The 24,084-nt window shown below is 39.5% G+C and overlaps 1 pseudogene; it reads right to left on the minus strand.

Annotated features, from left to right (window-relative positions):
* Nucleotides 1-21,143: 21,143 nt before the first annotated feature.
* Nucleotides 21,144-23,632, minus strand: LOC136392991 (DNA topoisomerase 1 pseudogene; annotated as a pseudogene).
* Between the last annotated feature and the right edge of the window lie 452 nt (nt 23,633-24,084).

The following is a 24,084-nucleotide window of genomic DNA, read 5'->3' on the forward strand; positions in this document are numbered from 1 at the left end:
CAGGCTGGAGAGAATCTTAAAAGCAGCAAAGGAGAGGCAGTTATCTACAAGGAAACTCCCATAAGACTGTCAGCTGATTTCTTATTGGTAATTTTGTAGGCCAGAAAGAATTGGCATGAAATATTCAAAATGATAAAAAGCAAAGACCATCTGCAGATAGAAGGTGACAGAAGACAATTTGACTTTGGGTGAGGGGTATGCAGCATAATCAAATGTCAAAATAATCTGGAGATGTTTTCTCGGAACATATGTACCCTGATTTATCAATGTCACTGCATTAAAATTAATAAAAATAAGATATATATAAAAAAAAACAAAGACCAACAACCAAGATTACTCTACCCAGCAAAGTTATCATTTAGAAGTAAAAGATAGATAAAGAGCTTCCTAGACAAGAAAAAGCTAGACTTCACCTCACCAAACAAGTATTATAAGAAATGTTAGAGAACTTTTTTAAGAAGAAAAAATAAATATATAAATATGAATAATAAAGTGGCAATAGCTACATATCTATCAATAACTATTTTAAATGTAAGTGGATTAAATGTTCCAATCAAAACATGTATTAAATCTGAATGGATAAGAAAACAAAACCCTTACATATTCTGTCCACAAGAGACTCACCCCAGATCTAAAGACACACAGACTGAAAGGAAAGGGATGAAAAAAATACATTTCATAAAAATGCAAACAACAACAAAAAATTGGATTAGTAATACTTTTACTAGAAAAAATAAACTCTAAGTACCTTTTTTCAAAAAATTTGGGGTCTAAAAACTGGGTGCATCTTATATAGTTGTTGTAGATTTTTTCCTTGCATTTCCTGCTTTTTCACACTCGTTTTTGTGTTCATTGTCGAAGACAGTGATTCGTCATGAGACACAGATGAGGACAAGTTAATAGATGGGAGTTTTGACAGTGATGACGAGCTGTATGAATTTTAAGATGAATATAACTTAAGTTCAATAATTTTATGTAATACATTTTTTTTTTCAAATTTTGGGCCCGGACATTAAGGTGCATCTTGTACATGGGAGTGTCTTATACATGGGGAAATGTACAATGAAATAGGACTCAGCCATTAAAAAAGTATGAAATTTTTTCATCTGCAACAACATGGCTGGAGCTAGAGGGTATTGTGCTCAGTGAAATAGATCAGACAGAGAAAGACAAACACCATGTGATTTCACTTATATGTGAAATCTAAAATAAATAAATAAACAAAACATAAATAAATTCAATGATACAGAGAATGTTTTGATGGTTGCCAGATGGGAAGGAATAGGGGAGATGAGTATAAATGGGGAAGGAATTAAGCAGTACAAATTAGTAGTTACAGAATAGTCATAAAGGAATACTTTCCTATGTAAAGTAGAGAATAGGGAATATAGTCAATAATATTGTAATAACTATGTATGGTGTCAGATGGGTACTAGATTTACTGGGGTGATTACTTAATAAGTGATATAAATATCTAATCACTATGCTGTATATCTGAAACTAATGTATTAATTAGTGAATGCCAATTATAATTAAGATTTTTTTAATATTAAAAAATATTCTAGAAGCAGACCCCATGTGCACGATCATGAATTCGACTTATGTAGTGAGAATAGGAAAAACACAAACAATAGAATACTCAAGATTTTTGCTTGTTTTAAGGGTCAGATGATGAAGTACCTTAAAGTACTCTTATCTATCTGTCAACAAAAAAGAATCTTTAAAAGTTACAAAGATAAAAATGGTATTTCAAAAATTAGGTCCACTGGAGTTTATTTGGGGATGGCTCTGAGCTGTCTTGTTCTTATTTCATGGTCTCTTATCAAAGAATAAATTAGTTTGGGACCTGGCTATCATCTTCTATTCACAATTTGCTGCTTTTGATAGCTTACTGTTAAGAGTCATTCAGTCATTAAGATATGATTTATTGGCCCTGGCCGGTTGGCTCAGCGGTAGAGCGTCGGCCTAGCGTGCGGAGGACCCGGGTTCGATTCCCGGCCAGGGCACATAGGAGAAGCGCCCATTTGCTTCTCCACCCCTCCGCCGCGCTTTCCTCTCTGTCTCTCTCTTCCCCTCCCGCAGCCAAGGCTCCATTGGAGCAAAGATGGCCCGGGCGCTGGGCATGGCTCTGTGGCCTCTGCCTCAGGCGCTAGAGTGGCTCTGGTCGCAATATGGCGACGCCCAGGATGGGCAGAGCATCGCCCCCTGGGGGGCAGAGCACCGCCCCTGGTGGGCGTGCCGGGTGGATCCCGGTCGGGCGCATGCGGGAGTCTGTCTGACTGTCACTCCCTGTTTCCAGCTTCAGAAAAATGAAAAAGAAAAAAAAAAATAAATAAATAAAAAATAAAAAAAAATAAAAAAAAAAATAAAAAAAAAATAAGATATGATTTATCATTTTTTTCTTTGTAATCATTACATGCCTTCCCTTGTATTGCTTGATATTAAAACAACCTCTTAATCTCTGTACATCTCAGTATAATGAGGTTATGTCATTACCTTCATCTGTAATACCTCTTCATTACAATCATGATTTAAACTCAAGCTTAGACCAAAAACTAGTTTCTCTGTGATTTCCCCACCCCCAAAGCCATTTTTCCCTTCTTCAAATCTCTTATGGAAATCCCATAAGAACTTCTCTTCCTTCTTTGGATTGCTGTAGAACTTGTCTGCACCATTTATATATCTGTTGACACTTTCTGACTGGAAATAGAATATTTTATTTGCTCTTGCCCTGGCTCTTACTTAAGAATGTGTTCACTCATCTATTTTATATTTATTGACTATGTCCTAGACACTGTGTTAGATTCTGGTTCTAGATATTAATGAAATATAGTTCCTCTTCAGGAGGTTACAGCCTTTGTGGGAAAGCAAACAAACAAAAACAAACAAAAAAGCTATGTCTCAAATGCAAAGTCAGTGGATAATGGGAAAGGTCAGACCCATGAACTTTGGCTAGGACCGCCCACAACCAAGCGCGCCAAAAGAGGCTTCACAGGAACCCTTTGGAAAAAAGGGACCCTCTGCCGGCCAGTGAGATTTCACCACGTCATATTAGCTCGACCACCCTAGGGACCCTTTAAATATTTCCCACACAGGTCACCACTTGTGACTTCCCTGGCCTCCATCTTTCCTTGGGGCCAGGGAACCTTGTCGGGTGGGATGCGCACTCTGTACTCAATAAAGCCTTCTACTACTATTCCACACTTCATGGCTCCGGCCCCTTCCTTCTTTCTCGGCGGGGAAAAATATCTTACATCAAATAACAGTATTTCTCAAAGAAAATACATCTAGTACAGTGGTTCTCAACCTGTGGGTCGCGACCCACAGGTTGAGAACCGCTGATCTAGTAGGTATAATACACTAGTCACAAAAATTAGGGGACCAGGGAATGTACAGATACTCCAGTACTTTAAGCCTTTGTATAGTGCATTTTCACCAATAGAATAAAAGTTGGTTTTGCATTTCATTTGCATAATCAAACAACTTTCTTTGACTTGTTTGCTTTTCTGATGTTCTTGTTTAATAAAAAAAAAATCAAATGCTTTCTTTTTAATTGCTTCATATTCATTTGGCAATATCCTCTAATTTTTGTGAACAGTATAACTACATATAGTGCAGATAAATGTACAAATACTTATTTGGTATTAAAAACCTGAGATAAGCACTTTTTTATTTTGAGGAAACTTGTCTCATAATGGTTATATTTCACCAGGAGCTCAATACTCCCACCCTGACTCACTGAGTTTCTTTCTTATATGAGAATATAAAAGCAAGAATGTACTTTCTAAAGAAAGGGCTTATCTGACATAAATTTCAGACAGCAAGGAGAAAAATCTCAAGAGGTTCAGAATTTTTGTTCAGAGAAACATCCAGAAGTTCAGATGATTATCTGGCACTAACACAACTTGCTTGACATGAAAATAGAGCTGTAAATCTCAAAGACTAGATGATCTTTTAAGAATTTCAAAACCTCCTGCTATTGGAAATCTTATGAGAATAACCCCTTTTTAAACCTTGATAATATGCTTTAAAGCTTAATATTCAGCAGCCTATGTCTTGGCTAAGTGAGCATCAGAAGAAAAGGAAATGCGTTTTAGTTCCATCTCCCTTGGAGCCTCTAGTTGAATCATCTACTCCTGCTGTGCTCTGTCATCTTGTCTCTGTAAAATGGAGGCAGCTCTACAAACTTAGTTACACAGATGCTTCACAGTGTCATGTGTCAATGTTTTCATTTGTTTTAGAGTATCAATAACATCTCAACTATTACTGTAAAGAGTACAAACTTTATTTTGGGTCACCTGGTACAACTCTGTAAAAATAAAGAAAAGAAAAGGGGCCCAAAATAATTATGATTTTCCCAACAAGACATTATTTTGTGGTAAATCAGGGACAAGAACCCAGATATTCTTGATCCTATTCTATTGGTGTTTCATTGGGTTCTTAATAATGCAGAGAAACAGAAATAAAAGGCTTTGGTTCCATGTAACTGGTTCAGGACTAAGCAAGATTGCAACTATAGCAGTACATATTAAAAGGTATCTGGAAATTCAAAAACTAAGTGAGATATATACCTGGTGCATAAAAAATAGTAGTACCTAAAGACAATTCAGTGGAATGAGCCGAAATGACAATTGAAAGTATAGGGGCTGTAGTTTCAAACAGGATGGGTGAATTCTTACTTTCTGACACCTCGAATGTCCCAACCCAACATACAACATTAAAATAAAATAAACATTTGTACTACAGCATACTTAAATCTGCATACTCATGTAATTCAACAAAATACTCCATATATCTATTGTCATTTATTTTATATCTAAATTTTTAATATCTAAAAGTTCTTTCAAACACATACACAAAAAAAAAGGTTGAGCAAAGGTATATGGGAAGCTGAAGATGTAAAATAATTTCATTCACCATGAAAATCAAGATTTAAACAAATTCTTCATAGTTGAAAAGTGTCCAAACCAATTACCTTCATTTTGTAGGTAAGGCTTCTGGAAAAATCATGCTAAAGAACTCCTGATTACTCAAGTGTCTCTCACATGTTTCAATAAATATTATATATTATGGGAATTTTTCTGAGTGACAGAGAAAGACACTCTGGCTGAACATCCCCATGCCCATAATGTAGAGATGCTGGTCTCAAGCCATCTATAAAGAATTGAAAACCCCCTTTCTTCCATTACTAACTTTAATGGAGAGTATAGATTAATATTGTTTCTGCTTTGTATTAGCTAAATCATGTTTTCCCTTCATTAAAACAGATGAACCATAATTGTATCTGTAATGTGTGCATCATTGTAAGCTGAATAAAGTATTGTGGAACTTTTAAACATCACGGGCTTCTATGGAGAATCTACTCAAAAACTTTAAGCCTAGTTTCACATCAACAGCAGAATTATGAAGTAACTTTGAGCAAAATTAAGCTCATCATACAGGAAGGATACAACACATGCTATCCCTACCTTGAGCAGCTCTTGAAAAACATTAAATAAAGTAATAGGGGTGTACATGCATGCATACATTTTCAATAATATTGTACACACATAAAAATAACTTTACAGATGTACTGTAAAGTAATCTGATGATGTGTGTGCCCTTAAACTAATTCCCAGTTATCCCATTAAAACTACTTAAATTAACAAAAACCTATATATTAAGTTAGATATCAGGCCCTGGCCAGTTGGCTCAGCGGTAGAGCGTCTGCCTGGCGTGCGGGGGACCCAGGTTCGATTCCCGGTCAGGGCACAGAGGAGAAGCGCCCATTTGCTTCTCCACCCCCAGCCCCTCCTTCCTCTCTGTCTCTCTCTTCCCCTCCCGCAGCCAAGGCTCCATTGGAGCAAAGATGGCCCGGGCACTGGGGATGGCTCCTTGGCCTCTGCCCCAGGTGCTAGAGTGGCTCTGGTTGTGGCAGAGCGATGCCCCGGAGGGGCAGAGCATCGCCCCCTGGTGGGCAGAGCGTCGTCCCTGGTGGGCGTGCTGGGTGGATCCCGGTCTGGTGCATGCGGGAGTCTGTCTGACTGTCTCTCCCCGTTTCCAGCTCCAGAAAAATACAAAATAAATAAATAAATAAATAAATAAATAAATAAATAAATAAATAAATAGTTAGATATCAGAGAATTCCAAATACTGCTTCTGGTAGTAACCTGTCCTAACCATTTGCCTCCATTGTCTTATCAGTTCTCAATTCAGAAACCCTGGAGATTTCTTCATTTATTTATGTACACATTTAATCATTTAGTCAAGAAAATTTATTAATCCCTTACCAAATTTTAGGCACTGTTCTTCAGTATGTTTTAACAGTTATGTTCCAGATATAAAGCAGTGAACTAAAGAGACAAATATCTCCTCTATCTTTAGTTAAGGATAGAGGAGGCAAAAATAAATAAGCAAAAATAGAGAATAAGTATAAACATATAAACAAAATTAAATAAATGAGTAAAATAATACTAGAGAAAAACAGGAAGCAGGAAAGAGAGATAGATGCTGTTAGTTGGTGGAAGGCAGTTGAATTTTGAAATTAAATGGTCAATGAAGGCTTTATGGGGGAGTGAAATTTAAGAAGGAACATAAGGTGGATGTGGGAGAGAGCAATGAGCACATCTGGGGGAATAAATATTACAGGTAGATGGGATAGTCAGATGGAAAGGCAATGAGGCAGGAGTGTGCCTGGAGTGTTTAAGGAACAGAAAGGATGTCAGTGCATGGAAGACAGAGCAAGAAAAGTGGAGAGGAGAAGGAAATAAAGTCAGAAAATATATTATACATGGAGGCCCGATTGCCAAGGCTATGGAGGCATTTTGAGGGCTTTGGTGTTTGCTTTGAATAGGCCTCTGAAGAGATATGAGCAATATGACCTGATATGTTTTAACAGGACCTCTCTAGATATCATCTTGATTTGTGACTGTGGGAGAGTAAAAACAAGATTAGGAAGACCAATAATTAATTCAGATTAGTGGTTCACTCAAAGACATGTCCTGTAGCCACTGAAGATGGAGGGCTGAGATGGACAAATGATGGCCCACAGATCAAAGCAGGCTCTCGGCTTGTTCCTGTATGACCTGTGAGTTATACAGGTTCGTACATTTTGAAAGGTTGTTGAAGGAGGAGGAAGAAAAGAAGAAGGTACCAAAACTGTATATGGCTCACAAAACTTAAAATATTTAACATCTGAAAAATGTTTTCCAACACCTAATGTAAAGTATCCAGCTGGTCATAGATCCTCAATAAAATGGAAGGAGGAGTGCATGCGTAAAACAGCTGCTGAAGATATTTTAAAGGAATGGATGCCAAAAGACACTTACGGCTTCACCCTTAACCTTCACACACAAGGCCAATTCTATTAGGCTATTGAAAACTATAGTCTGATTGCCAAAACAGTAACCCAGAAAGCATTTTCTCACATAAGTAATGTCAGATGAACTTGAAACAGCAACCAATGAAATAAAAACAAAACATGTTATAGAACTTTAAACTTTACAAAACATTTTTATGTTTATTATCTAATTTAATCTTCAAGTCAACTGTATTAGATATTAGATAGGTATTTTTTTCTCATTAGAATTCACCACATTCTAAATCTTTCATGTTGCTTAAGAAAAGTTGAAATCTTGAGTGTTACATCCTTAAATGTCAAGGTTTGGTGTTTTTTTGTTTGTTTTTTAAGGGAATGGATGGATGCTAAAATCAATAGATACTTTCAGTTCAAAGAGACAGACTAGGGAAATATAATATTTACTTTCTGTTTCTCTTAAAATCAAATTTAAATAAAATAAATAAGAAACATTATCTTACATAGTTTCTATAATTTAGGAATTGGATAGTGGATTAACTAGGTGGTTCTGGTTTGGGGTCTCTCATCAGGCTGAAGGTAAGATGTGAGCAGGAATTGCAGTTATCTGACAGTAGAAGGATCTATTCACATGGCCTCAGAGTGAGTGCTTGCTGTTGGTTGGAAGCCTCATCTCCTGCTCACGTTAACCTTCTCCATGGAGCTGCTTCAGTCTCCACACTAACACAGCACAGCGGACCCACGTTCAAAGCCCTGAGCTTGCTGGCTTGAGTGTGGGCTCACCAGTTTGAGAGTGGGGTCTCTGGTTTGAGCATGAGATCATAGACATGACCCCATGGTCACTAGCTTGAGCCCCAGGGTCACTGGCTTGAGCCCAGAGTCATTGGCTTGAGCAAGGGATCACTGGCTCCGCTGGAGCCCCTTGATCAAGGCACATATGAGAAGGGAATCAATGAACAACTAAGGTGCTGCATGAGTAACTAATGTTTCTCATCTTTCTCCCTTCTTGTCTGTCTGTGTCTGTCTGTCCCCAACCCCCCCCCCCCGCCCCTAATTCTTGTGCACGCACACTCAAAAAAAAAAAAAAAAAAAAAGACGTATATATAGTTTCTGCAATATCCTATTGGACTTCTAAGCCTTAAGAAGTTTGGAAGTTTCTCCTTTTGTTCTGAAAGTCTAACCTCCACATAGAGAAGCTCAAGGTGCCCTGCTGGAGAAAGAAACCTTGTTTTATTACAAGAAAATTGTTAAATGTTTACCAGCACTGGATGGAAAGAAAATATTTACTTCATATCTTTTTGTAGCCTTTGAAACATGTAAATATTATTTATCTTAATAAAAGTAAGTCATAGAACAACACATCTACAGCATTCTCTATGTTAAAGCAAGTCCAAGGCCAGCCCAAATATAAAAGACTCCCTCTCCTAAAGGAAGAAATAGCAAAATCACATCACAACAGGGAGATGTGATTCACTGGAGACTTACCACATAAATTATATGGTATCCTTAGCCCAAGACAAAATACACAGTAAACCTTACAATGAGAGTGAGAGAGCTTTAGGTTAGGTGAGCTTTTTAAAGAGATTGTCTTATTTGATAAATAAATAAGTAAATAAAAGTATAGAAATATCAATATTAATAAACCAACTAAAGACAAGAAATTGTGGAAGTCATCAACCACAAAAAGGATTTGTTACATTGCTAGAAAGCCAAAAAAATAGAAGAAAGGCTGAGAACAAGAAGACAAGGTAATAATAATATTCATATAATGAGCTCTAGGTATCAGTCAGTATACTCCCCCACCTCACACACATATTAACTGTGTATGAATTACAGTGGATTGTTTTTGGTAAGCAAGACAAGAAAACAGGGAGTGACAGTGTTCAACCACAGGTCATCGACTATGGTTTTTTGTCACTGCTAAGAAATTCCATATAACGTTGTCCATCCCTTGGCCTCGTTTGCTATGACAGGAGATTGGTGTTTTACAAATTGCTAAATTAGAAGTAATCTTACTTGGCAACTACAAACTGCTGTTATCATTAAAAGATTTCTATTAGCTTTTAAATTAATTATTTAAAAAACACTTTGCCTTGACAAATTCTGTCTCAACATGCTTGCTTCTGCCAAGCCAAATTATCTCAGAATAACCACTTGCCCTCTAATGTTATTTAGCCTTATAAGGACAAGATAATATTCTAGATCTCTAAAAAGCATATTGTTCATCTGTTACCATTTGACAGGAAAAATCAAGAGGTGGATTTTCCTGGAATGTCCTTGTCCAAATTTCCTTTATTTTCCTGAAGCTCTCAGATGAATCATATGTTTAATAAATTTTTTTTCTTTGGGAAAAATATTGGAAATAACATGACCTTAATTTATTGTTTTCAAGTAAGACTGACATTTGATCATCTTTTTCAGGGTTTCTGTAAGAAATCTTTGTCCCAAATTTGTACCAGCTTGCTATTTGTGTTCAAACAAAGAAAATCAAGAAATTGTTCCTTACTGAACTCTCCTCTAACGACATCAAAGAATTATGGTTAAATGTCATAACTGTAAATCATTTCTACTCTGGAGAGGTTAGAAAGGGCTTATACTATTTCTCCTTTTCTTTTTCAAACAGAATTTGGATTTGAGCAAAACCTTTTGTGTCCTACCAACCTCAAAGTTTTGGGGGATGGAAGTAGAGATTTGCTCTGACATACTATAAAAAGAATCTCATGAGCAGAGGGCTAAAACTCATTTTGCAATATATGAATTATGTTCAATGATATTTTAAGTAGATTTTTTAATGTTTATTTTATTGTTTTTAGAGAGAGAGAAAGGGAGAGCAGGAGAGAGAAACAGGAACATCAACCTGTTCCTGTATGTGCCCTGACTAGGGATGGAACCAGCAACCTCTGAACATGGGGACAATACTCTAACCAACTGAGCAATCCAGCCAGGGCTTAAATAGATTCCTTAACAAAAAATATATATTCAAATGCTTTTGCTGATCTCTATGATTCTTAGTTCTGAAACTTCTGCATTTCATATGCATTATATACAACATCAGGCACATAAGGGAGAAAACACTCCACTGAAGTAAAGCAAAAAAAACAAACAAGATTCCACTTCCCAGTCCTTTAGCTCTGTAGCTGTCCCTTCCACCATCACAGCCAAGGTACTGGCAGATTTGATCTCTCAGCCTATTTAGATCCTGATGTCATTGACATAGACACTACTCCCCCTTCCCATTCTGTCATATTTAGGTTTCCCTCAGACTCCAGTATGAGATTCCTCCCATCTTCCAACATCCATTGCAGTGTGGAGCAGAGGCACCCTGCGAAAGTAGATGTCTCCTCCACCAGCCTACCTGCGATAAAGGACCTCTGTCCTACCTCAAACCATCCCACCAGTCCCCAAACCATCCCTCAGGCCACCACTGGGGACCCTAGGGATCAGCAGAAGAGAATCTCTCTCCCAGTGCTCCTGTTAGCACCAGACTATCCTATGGGTTCTGTAGGCACCTATGCTCCAGTAGACAGCACCTTTGCCAACTTCAGCCCTGCCATTGACACTGAGTCTATGGATACCACTCCTCCTTCCCAGACTGTCATTTTCCATTTCCCCGTCTCCAGGGAGAATCACTTTCCATTGATCATGGTACTTCCCAGTTCTGACAACACACCACCTAGTACCAGCAATCCCTCAGCTGAAGAATCCACCCATTTACCTAAAGATTAGTCAACAAAGGGAACCAAGTTTCCAACACTCCCTTGGACACAGAAACCACCTCTCAGCCTACCTCTGGGATTGATGATGGGGCAGCAGCCGAAAAACTCCTTACTGTTAAAAAAAAAAAGTGGTAGCCCCAGCACAGGCTATCGGCCTAACTTCTCCCGCAGCCCAACCAGCCAGCTGCACTCAGACAGTACAGGTTTGCAATGGCCAGATTCCACATTTGACACCACTGTCAATTCCCAGCTGGCCTTTGGTGACAACACAGGTATTCTCCCCATCGACACACCCACTACTGCTGGTGTTGGAGGTGTCAGTAGGATGCCTAACACCAGGAACTGGCTTACAGTTTGCCAGTACCTCTCCAGGTCTGCTTGTGGTTGTGGGACTTACAGCTCCCATGAATGGTGACACTATGAAGTCAGCAAGTCCACGTCAGATCCCACTCGTTCACAGAGCATTCAACATTAGAGATGGACCGAGGAAGCACTGCTTCTCTGCATTTTGGTCATATAATCCATCTGGCCACAGCATGCTGCTATAGTAGGAGGAGAAAGCATCAACCCAGTGGGTGGATACACTACTGGTTCTACCTTAAATCCAATCACCTGGAGCCCACCTTTCCATAACAGAGAGGGTGTGGTGATGGGAGGGCCTAACAGCATTCTTATGACTAGAGGTACCAGGTTTACCCTTGCATTCAGGGCACCTGTGACCGACCTGGACACAGAAAAGCTATAACTGTACTTGGAAGAGCTACCACTATGGAGGAGAAATGTATGTCAAGGGACATATCTGTTTTCATCTTTCATCACATGGGGCTCATTGGCTATACCACGTCCATTAGAGATACAAGTGTCAACAACATCCCTGTGTTTAGACACACTTCTAGTTCCACCTTATTTCCAAGCACCTGGAGCCCACCTGTGCAGAATCCAGGTGATGCTATGGGAAAATATAACATCACGCTCATGATTGGAGGACGTGTTATTTCGACTTTCCATCAGGAAAGCTGGGCCCACCTGGACAAAACACAGGTAATGCACTCAGAGGGAAAAACATCTCATCTATGATGAGAGGCCACTGTGTTACTAGGTGCCATCAGAACAGTTGCAGTCCAACTATCCAGACCACAGGTAGAGTAATGGGGGACAGTTATTACTGAATATACTTGTGGTCCCTGATTCATACAAAATTCCTGGGGTCTCCTGACCAAAGCAGTAATGCTATGGGGGATAGCACCAGACTTTCAAAAAAAAAAATCTACTCTCAGTCAAAACATCTGCCTCCACCCCTCAAGTCAGGATACCCCTCTGACTTTGAAGGAGCCAGGACTGTGCTTGGAGGCGCTTGCTCAGAACAACTCTGCCTGTACTTTGGGTACAAAAAACAGTAACCTTGTATTTGGGACACCTGACCAGAGATTCATAGGAGCCACCAATCACCATTTACAGATCTCAAGCAAATAAAAAACAAATCTTCCTCTGCAAACCATGTGTAGACATAAATGGACTTTTCTTTACTGAAAAGGGGTTTAGTTAGGCCTTTTAAATAAAAGTTAACCTGCTGTTGGTTAACCTGTTGATTGTCCTACATCAAGCCAGAGAACCACCACACCTCTAGGGTTCATAGAGGGGGTATATGTGTTGGAGGGTGAGCGGCACATGAGCCCAGTTCAGAAGCACACTGGGCTTGTGATGTTCTAGTGCGGATAATGGAAGATTGCTGCATATATCAACTGTCATCCCTGGATAGGTATCCTTGGCCAACCTAAGATCTGAGCCAGTGTCCTCTGGAATCATCAGGATGCTTACTATTGTTTCTATGTGCTTCCTTTTCCCCTACTCATTTGCCCCCATGGCTGCGTATCTTTCCTAGATTATGAATATATATGCATATCAGTAAAACCTTATTCTTGTTAGTCTGCCTCTCCTCTTGTGTCTTTAATCTTTAACTCAGTTGCAGAGGAAGAATTGACTAATGAATGGTGATGTGTTGAGCCAAAGTTAACTAAATTTCTGTCTTGTAGTAACTGGGATGCAGAAGAGCCACACTTTCCTACTGCACGTGCTCACTCCTAAAATCTTGTTTTGAGTGTAAGGGATGATAACCCAGGAGGAAGTGGGGTCAAGGAGGGAAAGATAGGGTGACTCATTCTTGCTCTTTCCTTTCTGCTTCTCCCTTCTTTCCCACCACTCTGACCTCAATGGAGGCCAGATAATCTCTGATGTCTCATAGAAAACCACGATTAGTTTTAGTTTAAAAATATTTAAATTTGGCACAGTGGATGAAGTGTTGACCTGGAATGCTGACGGCCCAGGTTCAAACACCCCAGGTCACAGGCTTGAACACGGGCTCATTTGGCTTTAGAGCAGGCTCACCAGCTTGAGTGTGGGGTTGCTGGCTTGAGTGTGGAATCATAGATATGACCCTATGGTCTCTGGTTTGAGCCCAAAGGTTGCTGGCTTGAAACCCAAGATCACTGGCTTGAGCAAGGGGTCACTGGCTCAGCTAAAACCCCTCCCCCTCCAAGTCAAGGCACATATGAGAAAGCAATCAATGAACAACTAAGGTGCCACAACTGTGAGTTGATGCTTCTCAGCTCTCTCCCTTCCTGTGTGTGTGTCTCTCTCTCTTCCTCCTTCACTCTCTCTGTCTCTCGCTAAAAATATTTAAATTTGTGTGTATGTGTTGTGTGTGTCTTCTTATTTAATTTAGACTAGGTCTGTCATTGTCACATTCCCACTTCATCCAGAGATGATAAATTTGGCATCTAGGTTCTTGAGTCTAGAGGAACAAAGTAAGAAAGAGCTCATAACTCTTCTGTAATTATTGAAAATTTAAGTTTACTTAGAATGGACCGTGCTGCTTAAATATATCAGAAAAGATCCTCTTTAATAACTGGCCTGGCTTTTATCTAAACCACTAAAATATTAATTCATACGAGTTAAAACTATACTCAGTTCTGGCTGATCCTAGAGTTCAGCAGGGTCTCCATTAGACTTAATAAAGACAAAATTCCTGACATTGTGGAGCCTACATCCTAGTTGTCAGGGAGAAAAGAAACAACAAACACGTGAGAAATACAGTATTTTTTATAGCAACCTGAGCAGACTAAAGTAGGTAGAGAGATAGGCAGATAGATAGATAGATGATAGTTGGATAGATAGATAGATAGATAGATAGATAGATAGATAGATGATAGATAGATAGATGACAGATAATAGATATATAGATAGATGATAGATAGATGATAGATAGATAGATAGATGATAGATAGATAGATAGATAGATAGATAGATAGATAGATAGATAGATAGAAGATAGATAGATGATATACACATTGATGCATAAATGATAGTTGGAGATAGAGCCTATACATAAATGTATGATTAATGAGTTCCTTAAGCAACAGTGCTCTGATTACTCTCAAAGTAATCAATTCAAATAGAAGATCCTCATTTTAAAAGGAGCATAAAATGTGCTTGCTTTTATGAAGTAAATACATGTAAAAATATAATAACTGAGCCTAAAAATGCACAGCACTGAGCCCAGTGCAACATTTATGAGATTAGCCCTGTAAAAACAAAGGACGCCATTACAGAGAGGCTATGGACCGCTCCAGGCACCCTGCTGCTGATTCATTTACTCTAAATTGTTTATTACAGCTCCAGAGGATCAAAGCTTCTGGTCCCTGGCTTCAGAGAATCGCCCGCCCTTTGTAGTGGGAACTGCCTCTCAGAAGCAGGGTTAAAATCGGGCGTACTTCTAATAGCCCTGTACCCTCTCATCACCACGTCTGGCAATATTACCAGGACACATTCTTAAAATTCATACTTCTTGACTTTTTTTTTTCCAAAGGCCTTCATGCTAAAAATAATTATCTTGATAAGGCAAATATTTGCCAAAAGCATAAGAGATATAAAGATGATTTTTAATTTCATGTTTTGATGCACTTACACACTTGAAGCTATTTCTAAATAAGTAGAAATATTTTTTTATATTTTATGAAAATAGTACATTAGCATGACAGCAACTCAATAATACTGAAATTCAATTCTTCTCACCTCTTCAGAGGAAGTTTTTCACTGCTGTGATGTTACCTCCGTGTCGCTAATGTCATGCTTACCCTGCTGTGTCACGGCGTATCCTCTTTAGACGTTTGTTCCACACTGACACGGGGAAGAAGATTTGCTGTCACTCCCACTTCTTTCCACCTTCTTCTTTTTCAATATGGCGTGTTCATTTTAATTTTGCTGCTTCTCGTAGGTAACTGCATGTTATTTAGCTGGCTTTATTAATAAAGGAAGTGGTAGCATAGTGGGTCTGAAGATGGACCACTTGGGCTAGATCTGTGTTCTTCAGGTTACAAGCTCTATAATTTCCCTGTGCCTCTGTTTCCTTATCTGTAAACCAGGGAAAAGGATAATAACTCCTTAATGAGGTTGCTCGTGATAATGCAAATACATATAGCAATGCATTTGCAGCTGTTAGTGTCCAATGCACAGAAGCCCTCAGGAAGTATTAACTATTAATATTTATTTCTTGTTTTATCAGGTTGCACCCCAATCTCATGATTCTCTCTGTGCACAACTGTTTGTGCTCCCACAGTTCCTCTGCCTTTCCTTCCCCTTATACAACTCAACTGTGTCACTAACATGTTTGCTCGTTTGTGCTGTTAATATTTACATTTTTGTCATGCCATTATATCTACGTACCTTCGTTTTAAATCCAAACAAAGTTTGACATCAAAGCATCCCATGTTTTATCCACAGCTTGGCACTAAAGATTGAAAACCAGTAAGTTGCATTGACTATTTAAATATTGCTCAGTCCTAGGGGAAGTGTGATAAGACTGTTTGCTGTTTTGTAGGTATAGTGCCCTTACTTCTGTCTTTCATGTCAACTGGTTAAAATTATGCTATAGTTTAGTTTGCTTTTTACTTCAACTATCATTTTATCCAGAGGTGGGTTTAATGGCGGGTGCACCAGGCATGTGCCCTGGGCCCTGACTTCTAAAGAGCCACACAAAATCTCAACTTTACAACTTTTCTTAATGATACCAAGTTTATGGGGCCCAATATTTTCTTTTGTGCCTAGGGACTCAACCGACCTTAATCCACCTCTGATTTCATTGCTTTTCCTAAAATTTGAATTACTTTCTTTTTCCTTTTTTCCCCCTTGCACTATTTGCCTAAAATAAAGTTATTGTCGTTTTCCTTCCAAGTTAACATCGTTTACTTAGCTGTGATCCTTCTTGTTGCAGAACCCTTGTCCTTCCCAACTTGGTTTGGAAGCCGTATGATCAAAGGATATGATCTTAGAAGAAAGGGGACCAAAGAGGCTACTCAAACTGCTTTTAGTCTAGGCCAGAATTGCTCACTAATTGTTAATTACAAAAAAAAAAAAAAGCCTAATTCTGGCCTTATTATCCTAGTTTCTTAGCTTTATGATAGATCCTGTAATCCAGATTTCTACCAGCACCCTTGATAATTATGATATGGATAGTCCACAGACCACAGTGCTCCAAGTACTGGTTAGGTCATTGAAGAGACAGGAAACACCAAAGATCTCATACATCTCATGAGATTAAAAATCTTGTATTGGGCTAAAAGTCTAATTAGAAATAAGATCGGGGTTATCCCTACATGTATTTCCTAGAATTAGAATGTGGCTTCTGGAAAATATGAAAATTTCAGACTCATGGATGCATTTCTTTCTTGCCCTAAATATTTTTATTTTAGAGATCTAGAAAGTGCCCCTGACTCTGATGAGCCTGCCCCGCCCTGAACCAAGCCCTGCTAGGATCCCAGGGTGACGTGATGGAATTAGGCTGCCTGAGCAGCGATTAGACTTGACCTGAGAGAGGCTGGGGATGGGCCTCTCAGCATTCCCAGCACAGGGGCGCTGCCCTCACAGGACCCTTGCAAATAGGAAAACTGAACTGAAGCTTGTGGCATCAAACAAATGCTAAGAGTCATAATATGGTGCTCTTAGAGCTGCCCAAGGCTAGGGAGGAAGGAAGGCAGAAAAACTAGAAAACGGCTCTTGAAAAATTGTTTCTCTGAAGTAAATAATACAGTGGTACCTTGAGATAAGAGTTCAATTTATTCTGTAACCGAGCTCGTAAGTCAATCAACTCATATATCAAACAAATTTCTCCCATTTAAAATAACTGAAATAGATTTAATCTGTTCCAGCCCTGTGAAACATCCCCAAACCATTCTAAATTATGAAAAAGACATGTTTTTAATTAAGAAACACACATGTTGCCTGACCAGGCGGTGGCGCAGTGGATAGAGCGTCGGATTGAGATGCAGAGGACCCAGGTTTGAGACCCCGATGTCGCCAGCTTGAGCATAGATTCATCTGGCCTGAGCAAAAAGCTCACCAGCTTGGACCCAAGTTTGCTGGCTCGAGCAAGGAGTCACTCGGTCTGCTGAAGGCCCGTGGTCAAGGCATATATGAGAAAGCAATCAATGAACAACTAAGGTGTTGCAATGAGAAACTGATGATTGATGCTTCTCATCTCCCTCCGATCCTGTTTCTCTCTGTCCTTGTAAAAGAAAGAAAGAAAAAGAAAGAAACACACATGTATACTTTACCAATGCGTAACAAAATATATGAAATAAAAAAAAGTGTTATTTAGCAATGTATTCTTACCTTGGAGACAGATGACTGTGGCTAACGGCGGTGAATGGCGGAGGAGGAGGGAGGGAAGGAGGGATACAGGTACTGTAGACACGTAAACTAAAACTGCACTTTCTTAACACTAAATGTAAACTAAAACTGCATTTTATTTACTTAAACAAAACTAAAACTCCTTCTTCTTTACTTAAAATGAAACCACAAAAACTTAATTGTAAAAAAATGCACTTTCTTAACTTTAAACTTAACCGAAGCTTAACATTACATATTTTTTATTTTATCATTACATGTTTTTGGCTGCACTTTCGGCACTTTCACTTGCAGGACTTTTGAATAAAAATCTATCCAAAGAGGTTTGCTTTTGCCTGCCTTTTAAAATGTTATGGAAAAGTGTTATTAAAAAGTGCTGAAGCATGACCAGTTGAAACTTTTTCTGGGTGTTTCTTTTCAATGAAACTTGAAAGCTTCTCCCACATTGCCAGCATGTCTTTAATTTCACTTGTAGAAATCGCTTCCTCCGACTCTACCTCCTCCTCACTACTAATCTCTTGCAGAAGCTCCGTATGTTGCATCATCTGTAGCTCCTTCAACTCCTCAGTTTGAGTTCCTCCTCATGTTCCTCAACGAGCTCATTTACATTACCCTCATCTACCTCCAGACCCATCGACTTTCTGAGGGACACAATCTCCTCCAATGCTTCTACCTCGGTCTCAGTCTCTGGTTTGAATCCTTCGAAGTCCCTGTCTGCAACATCAGGCCATAACTTTTTCCATGCTGAGTTCAAGGTTCTTCTTGGAACCTCCTGCCATACCAAGTCAATAATAATGCATAAAAATATCATGATGCTGTAGTGATTTTTCCAAAACTCTCAAAGGGTTAGATTTGTATCCTCAGTCATCTCAAAGCAGCAGCAGAACAAGTGCTTTGTGTAAAGCTTTTTAAGTTGGAAATGACCTGCTGATCCACAGGTTGCAAGATTGAAGTTGTGTTGGCTGGGAGGTAGAGAACTTTCACAAATTTTAACTTATTGAGAATGTCATCTTCAAGACCAGGTGGGTGGGCTGGAGCATTTTTAAGGATTAGTAATGCTTTCATCGGGAGTTTATTTCCTTGAAGATATTTCTTCACTGCAGGACCAAAGACGAGATTTACTCATTCAATAAAAAACTGCCATGTAACCCATGTCCTTAGCATTGGTGCAGCACATAACCTGCAGTTTTTCTTTAAGAATCCTGTGAGTCCTAAAGGCTCTAGAATTTTTGGAATGATACACTAGCAGTGGCTTTACTTTACAGTCACTGCTAGCATTTGCACACAAGGCAAGGGTGACGGTCCTTCATGGGTATATGGCCTGGCAGCTTCTTCTCTTCTGCTGTGATGAAAGTCCTCTGGGGCATTTTTTTCCAAAAACAATCCTGTTTCGTCACAGTTGAACACTTGTTGGGGGATGTAGCCTTCCTTTGCGATAAGTGCAGCAAAACGTGTGATGTACTCCTCAGCTGCCTTAACGTCAGCACTCGCAGCTTCACCATGCCTCACCACTGAGTGGATGCCAGATCTCTTCTTAAAATTTTCAAACTAGCTATGACTTGCCTTACACATATCTTCTGCTGCCTCTTTTGAGGTTTATTGTTCTTTCTTCTTCAAGTCATCATAAATAATATGTGCCTTTTCGCATATTACAGTCTCCGTCACTGTATCTCCTGCCAGCTCTTTCTCTTTCACTCACACCAGCAGAAGTTTCTCCATTTCTTCATGGATATTTGTCCTTAATTGGGACAGAATTATAGTTCCTTTCACTGGATTTGTGCTTTTGATGGCATCCTTCATTTATGGATGGTACAAATTGTAGATGTATTGTGGTCGTACATCCTTGCCAGTTCAATCACTCGTACATCACACTTATGTTTTTCTATTATTTCTTGCTTTACTTCTATCAACATCACTCTCTTTTTCTTCTCACCACTTTCCTTTACACTCACTTTCTTCGACCCCACGCTAGCACACAAAAAGGGTTAGTAAAAAATGGAAAAATGATGCAAGAATGAGAACAGTGCACGAGATTCGACTGGATTCTGCGGGTAACACATGAGAAAGGACGAGATGCTGGTGTTGTGCTGCCAATACTAACCCTGTGCACCAATGCACCAACTAGCAGCAGTTTTCTAAATCACGACTCATATCTTGGAATTTGGCTTGGATCTCAAACAAAAATATGGACTGAGTTGCAGCTCACATCTTAAAACAATTTGTATGTTGGTCTGCTCATATCTCAAGGTACCACTGTACCTTTGTTCTATTATTATTATTTTTTAGGTTGTAGGAATTTATTTTAAATAATCTACAGTTGATTAAAAGAGAATTCATGATAAAAATAGAAAATACTTGAGGAAAGATGTGGGAAATGGATTTTGCACATACTAACAATGCCTCTAAAACAAGTGATTATAGCAAAAAATGTTTTCACATTAAAATTCTGTTTTTTATGTTTTTTCCATTTTTTACACAATTACAAAAGAAAATAATAAAAGCCCTAAAAATCTTGATTAATTTTCTTTTTTGGACCAAATACTCATTTTCCTTTAGTCTTACTGACCTGTGGAACTTTTTATACAATAAGATCTTTCAAGTGAAAGAATGGGGTTTAAAATAAAAAAAGTTGGCTACCTCACAGAGTACAGAAAATGCTCAGAACAAAGGATGATGGGAAAATGGTTTCAGTCACTGATTATTTTATTATCCATAGACTCACTCACCCCTCATCCCTCCCCAACCCCATCTACACAATCTTTAAGATGAAGAAAAAGGCTTAAATATTTTAAAATAATTAAAAAGAAATAAAAATTCCCATTTAAAAAGGAACACTCAAGTCAGGAAATATTTTTCCATCATGCTTTTCTGTGAACATGTGTCTGATCCAAAACACTGCCAATGTCACAACTAATTCAAGTTTAATGAAAATTGATTCCCATGACAATAGATATTGACGACTCTAACAGGTGTGCTGGGTTTTTGTTCTACTTAATTTTAAATTCCCAAAATGGAGGGAAAGGGAGGGAGTTTAGAAATTCATTTCTATTGAAATATAGAAGTTATTGCAAAACCCTAACTCTAAAAACGCACCAATATAATCGGACTTCTTATACAGTAGCTAAGAGAATCCAAATGCATCAGTGAGACAGCGAATTTGCCTGGTGGAACTCTGACAAATTCCCGGCCACCTGCCCTCTTGAAAATACAAACAAAATTCAAAACAAATCATACAGCTAGAATTTTGATATCTGAAATATTTTTAAATAATTTGTCCATAGGACAACTGGCTCAGCTCTCCCTTTTAATATCTTTAGGTTTATCTTTTCTCAAAGCTGTTGGTTTGTTGAGACACCGCCTCACCCCCTCAGGTGAGGGCGCGAGGCTCACAGTTTGTCCATCTTCCCCAAACCTGCTGTTCCTCTGCACAGAACGCTGCTCCTCCAGACTGGCTAGAACTCATAGTCCTTGTCTGCCATGTTGATGGCCCAGGCAAACTTCTCCCGCTGGGTTTTGTTGTAAATTTTCTCAATGGGGACCCCCCACTTCTTACACCAAGCCAATGAGATCCTCGGGTCCGGGTAACTCAGTTAAGAGGTGCCCAAAGCAATCTGTTTATTCTCCTCTCAGTCTGTGGCCTGAACCTCAAGCTTCATCAACTGCTCCTCCAGTCTCTGCACAGCCTTCTTCTTTGACTCGACCACCTTCTTGGTCTTTGCGTCCTTCATGACCTCGGCATCAGCTTTAGCACTTTTCAGGTCTCTCCAGGCATCTGCAAGCTGATCCTTCTTGGCATCAATCTTTGATTGCAAGTTCATCATGGACTTCTCAAACGTTTTTGGTGGTGCCCTCTGATGGTTACAGAGTTATAAGACAGGATCTTCACAGGGATGTTCTCATCCAAGGTTGTGAGCTCCTTCAGCTGCTGCTGTATCATGATGGGGTCGTTGTATGTCCAGAATACCTTGGTTGTCAAGCCCTTCATGAGGTCCTGAAGATGCTTATTTAAAATAGCAGTATTGAGCCTATCAAAGAGATCATCCTCTGGCTGTTTGTTCTCCATAAATAGTTGTAAGTTCTTAAACACTCTTTTTTCAACAGGGACTTTGTTATAGTATCTGATGGAGTCCTTCCCCAGGAAGTCAAATTCGACCACATATTCCTGACCGTCCAACTCTGGGTGAAGGTTGATGTGCTCCACGCGCAGCAAGCAGCAGCCCACGGTGTCTGCTATTTTTCCTTCCTCCTTCTCATTGCCTGCTCGCAGAGCAAGCTTGTCGATGAAGTACAGGGCTACAGCTCTCTGCCGGACCTTTATCTCTTTGGACTTCCAGTCCTCTCGATACTGGTTCCGGATCTTGTCCACACACTTCTTTGGCCACTGAGGAGTCTCATATTTCTGCCAGTGCTTCTCACCCTTGATTCGTGAACTGGAGTTCAAATGATGTATTTAATGGAACCCTGGAAGTTCTCTGTCCAGGAGACCAGCCAGGTGACCTTGTTATCGTGTCAGACTTCTTTCCATTTATGTCCTGGAGGAGGAGAAGGAACCTTGGCATCTTTGCTACAGTTGATGATGATGTCCTTGGGCATAATCTGCCTCTTCAGCATGCCCATCTTGGGGTGGTTGCCACGGCCATGGAAAAGCTCAGGTGGCTCGATCTTGATGTTGGCAATCCTCTCTCTGTGGTTGTCCATAATACAGAAACCATATTCTTTCAGTAACTTTTCATTCTCTTCTTTGATTTTCAGTTTCTCTTCCTTGCTCATCTGTTTCCGAGCTTCCTACTGGGCTTTGAAATACTGGCTCATCTGGGTAAAATCACATTTGCTTAGATTGGTGATAATAGTTGTATTCTCTTCGTTAGTCATTTCCTTTCCCCAGTCTTTAAGAAGTTTTTCCTAAATATTTCCTTAGTAGTATATTCATGGTTGAGCATTTTTGCAAAGAACATGGCTATGTCTTCAGCTTTGGGGCTCAGCTTCATGACTTTACCATCATAGTAAAACTTGACACTCTCTGGAAGAGGCTCATATGGTGGAGCAAATACAGGGCCTTTATGTTCTAGGAATATACTAGGCATCCACTTGATGCCCTCAGGATAACGCTCTTCTTCCCACCATTTCTAATTCTGCTCCTCTTCCTTCTTCGGCTTCTTTTTCTTGCCGTCTGGCTCAGGAACTTTTTTATCTTTATGTTTATTCTTGGGTTTTTTCAATTTACCATCCTCTTCTTCCTCTAGTTTTCATTTCTTCTCTTTCTTGATATCTTCTGTTTTAATTTTCTTAGGTTTATAATCAGCATCATCCTCATGGCAAGGCCTCTTTAATGTCTTTATATCCTCTTTAGGAGGAGCGAAATAGCCATCATCTTCAGGTTCATCTTTAATTCGTGGTGGACTCAAGAAGCCATTTTCCTTCTCTTTCTTTATCTTTGCGTCCCCGGAGGCTCTTTTTCCTCCTTACATTTATCCTTGTCTCTGTCTTTATGTTTATCTTTATGTTTTTTCTGAAATTCCATCTTTGTGGGTTTTTTTTCTTTCTCTTTGTGTTTCTTTTCAGAATCTTTATGTTCACTGTTGCTATGCTTGGACTTTTCTCGGTCCTTGTCCTTCTGTGCTCTTTGTGCCGGTGTTCCCGATCTTTGTGTTTATGAGAATCATTCAATCGGAAATCCGCTTCGATCTGGGAACCGTTGTGCAGGAGGTCCCCACTCATCTCCACCGGAGCGGCGGGTGGCAAAGGGCGCCGAGGAGACGCAGACGGTGGGCACTGGCCTGCGAGGGCGGATGGGGCTCTCGGAGGCTCCTGGAGGCGCTGGTCAGCGGCGGCGAGGGCAGCAGCGGGTCTGACACTCCTGGAACCGCCAAGGCGGCGACAGCGGCGGCGATGCGTACAGACTGCCGGGCAGGCGTCGAGAGCAGACCCCAGCAGTTGTGTAACAGCCTAAGTTCACATTTCCTACCTTTGTTTTAAATCCATGCAAAGCTGGATATCACAGGTTTTCTTAAATGTAGGTTTTGAAAAGATGGAGGACAAATGAAAGTTTATTTGCAAAGAGATGGCTATTGGTGGGAGACAGGCATTGAGATGAAGGATTCAAAAATAAGCTAGGTCAGTTTCTAATATGTCAATGGACTAGTCCAGGCTTTTGTGTAGAAATTTACAAACACGATGTGGTGAGGTACCTAAGTTAGCCACGTGGTCAATCACTCAAATATATTTTTCTGGCTACAAATATTATTTTGTTTCCCTTGAAACAGAATTTTATTGATTTCATCACAAACATATCTCAAAATTATGGCAGAAATTTCAGTAAATTATATGCTTGAGACTTGCATTTATTATTATTAACAAATACATTCATAGTACACCATGACAAGTATTATTCTT

The sequence above is a fragment of the Saccopteryx leptura genome, chromosome 2 (genome assembly GCF_036850995.1).
Source record: "Saccopteryx leptura isolate mSacLep1 chromosome 2, mSacLep1_pri_phased_curated, whole genome shotgun sequence".
NCBI lineage: Eukaryota > Metazoa > Chordata > Mammalia > Chiroptera > Emballonuridae > Saccopteryx > Saccopteryx leptura.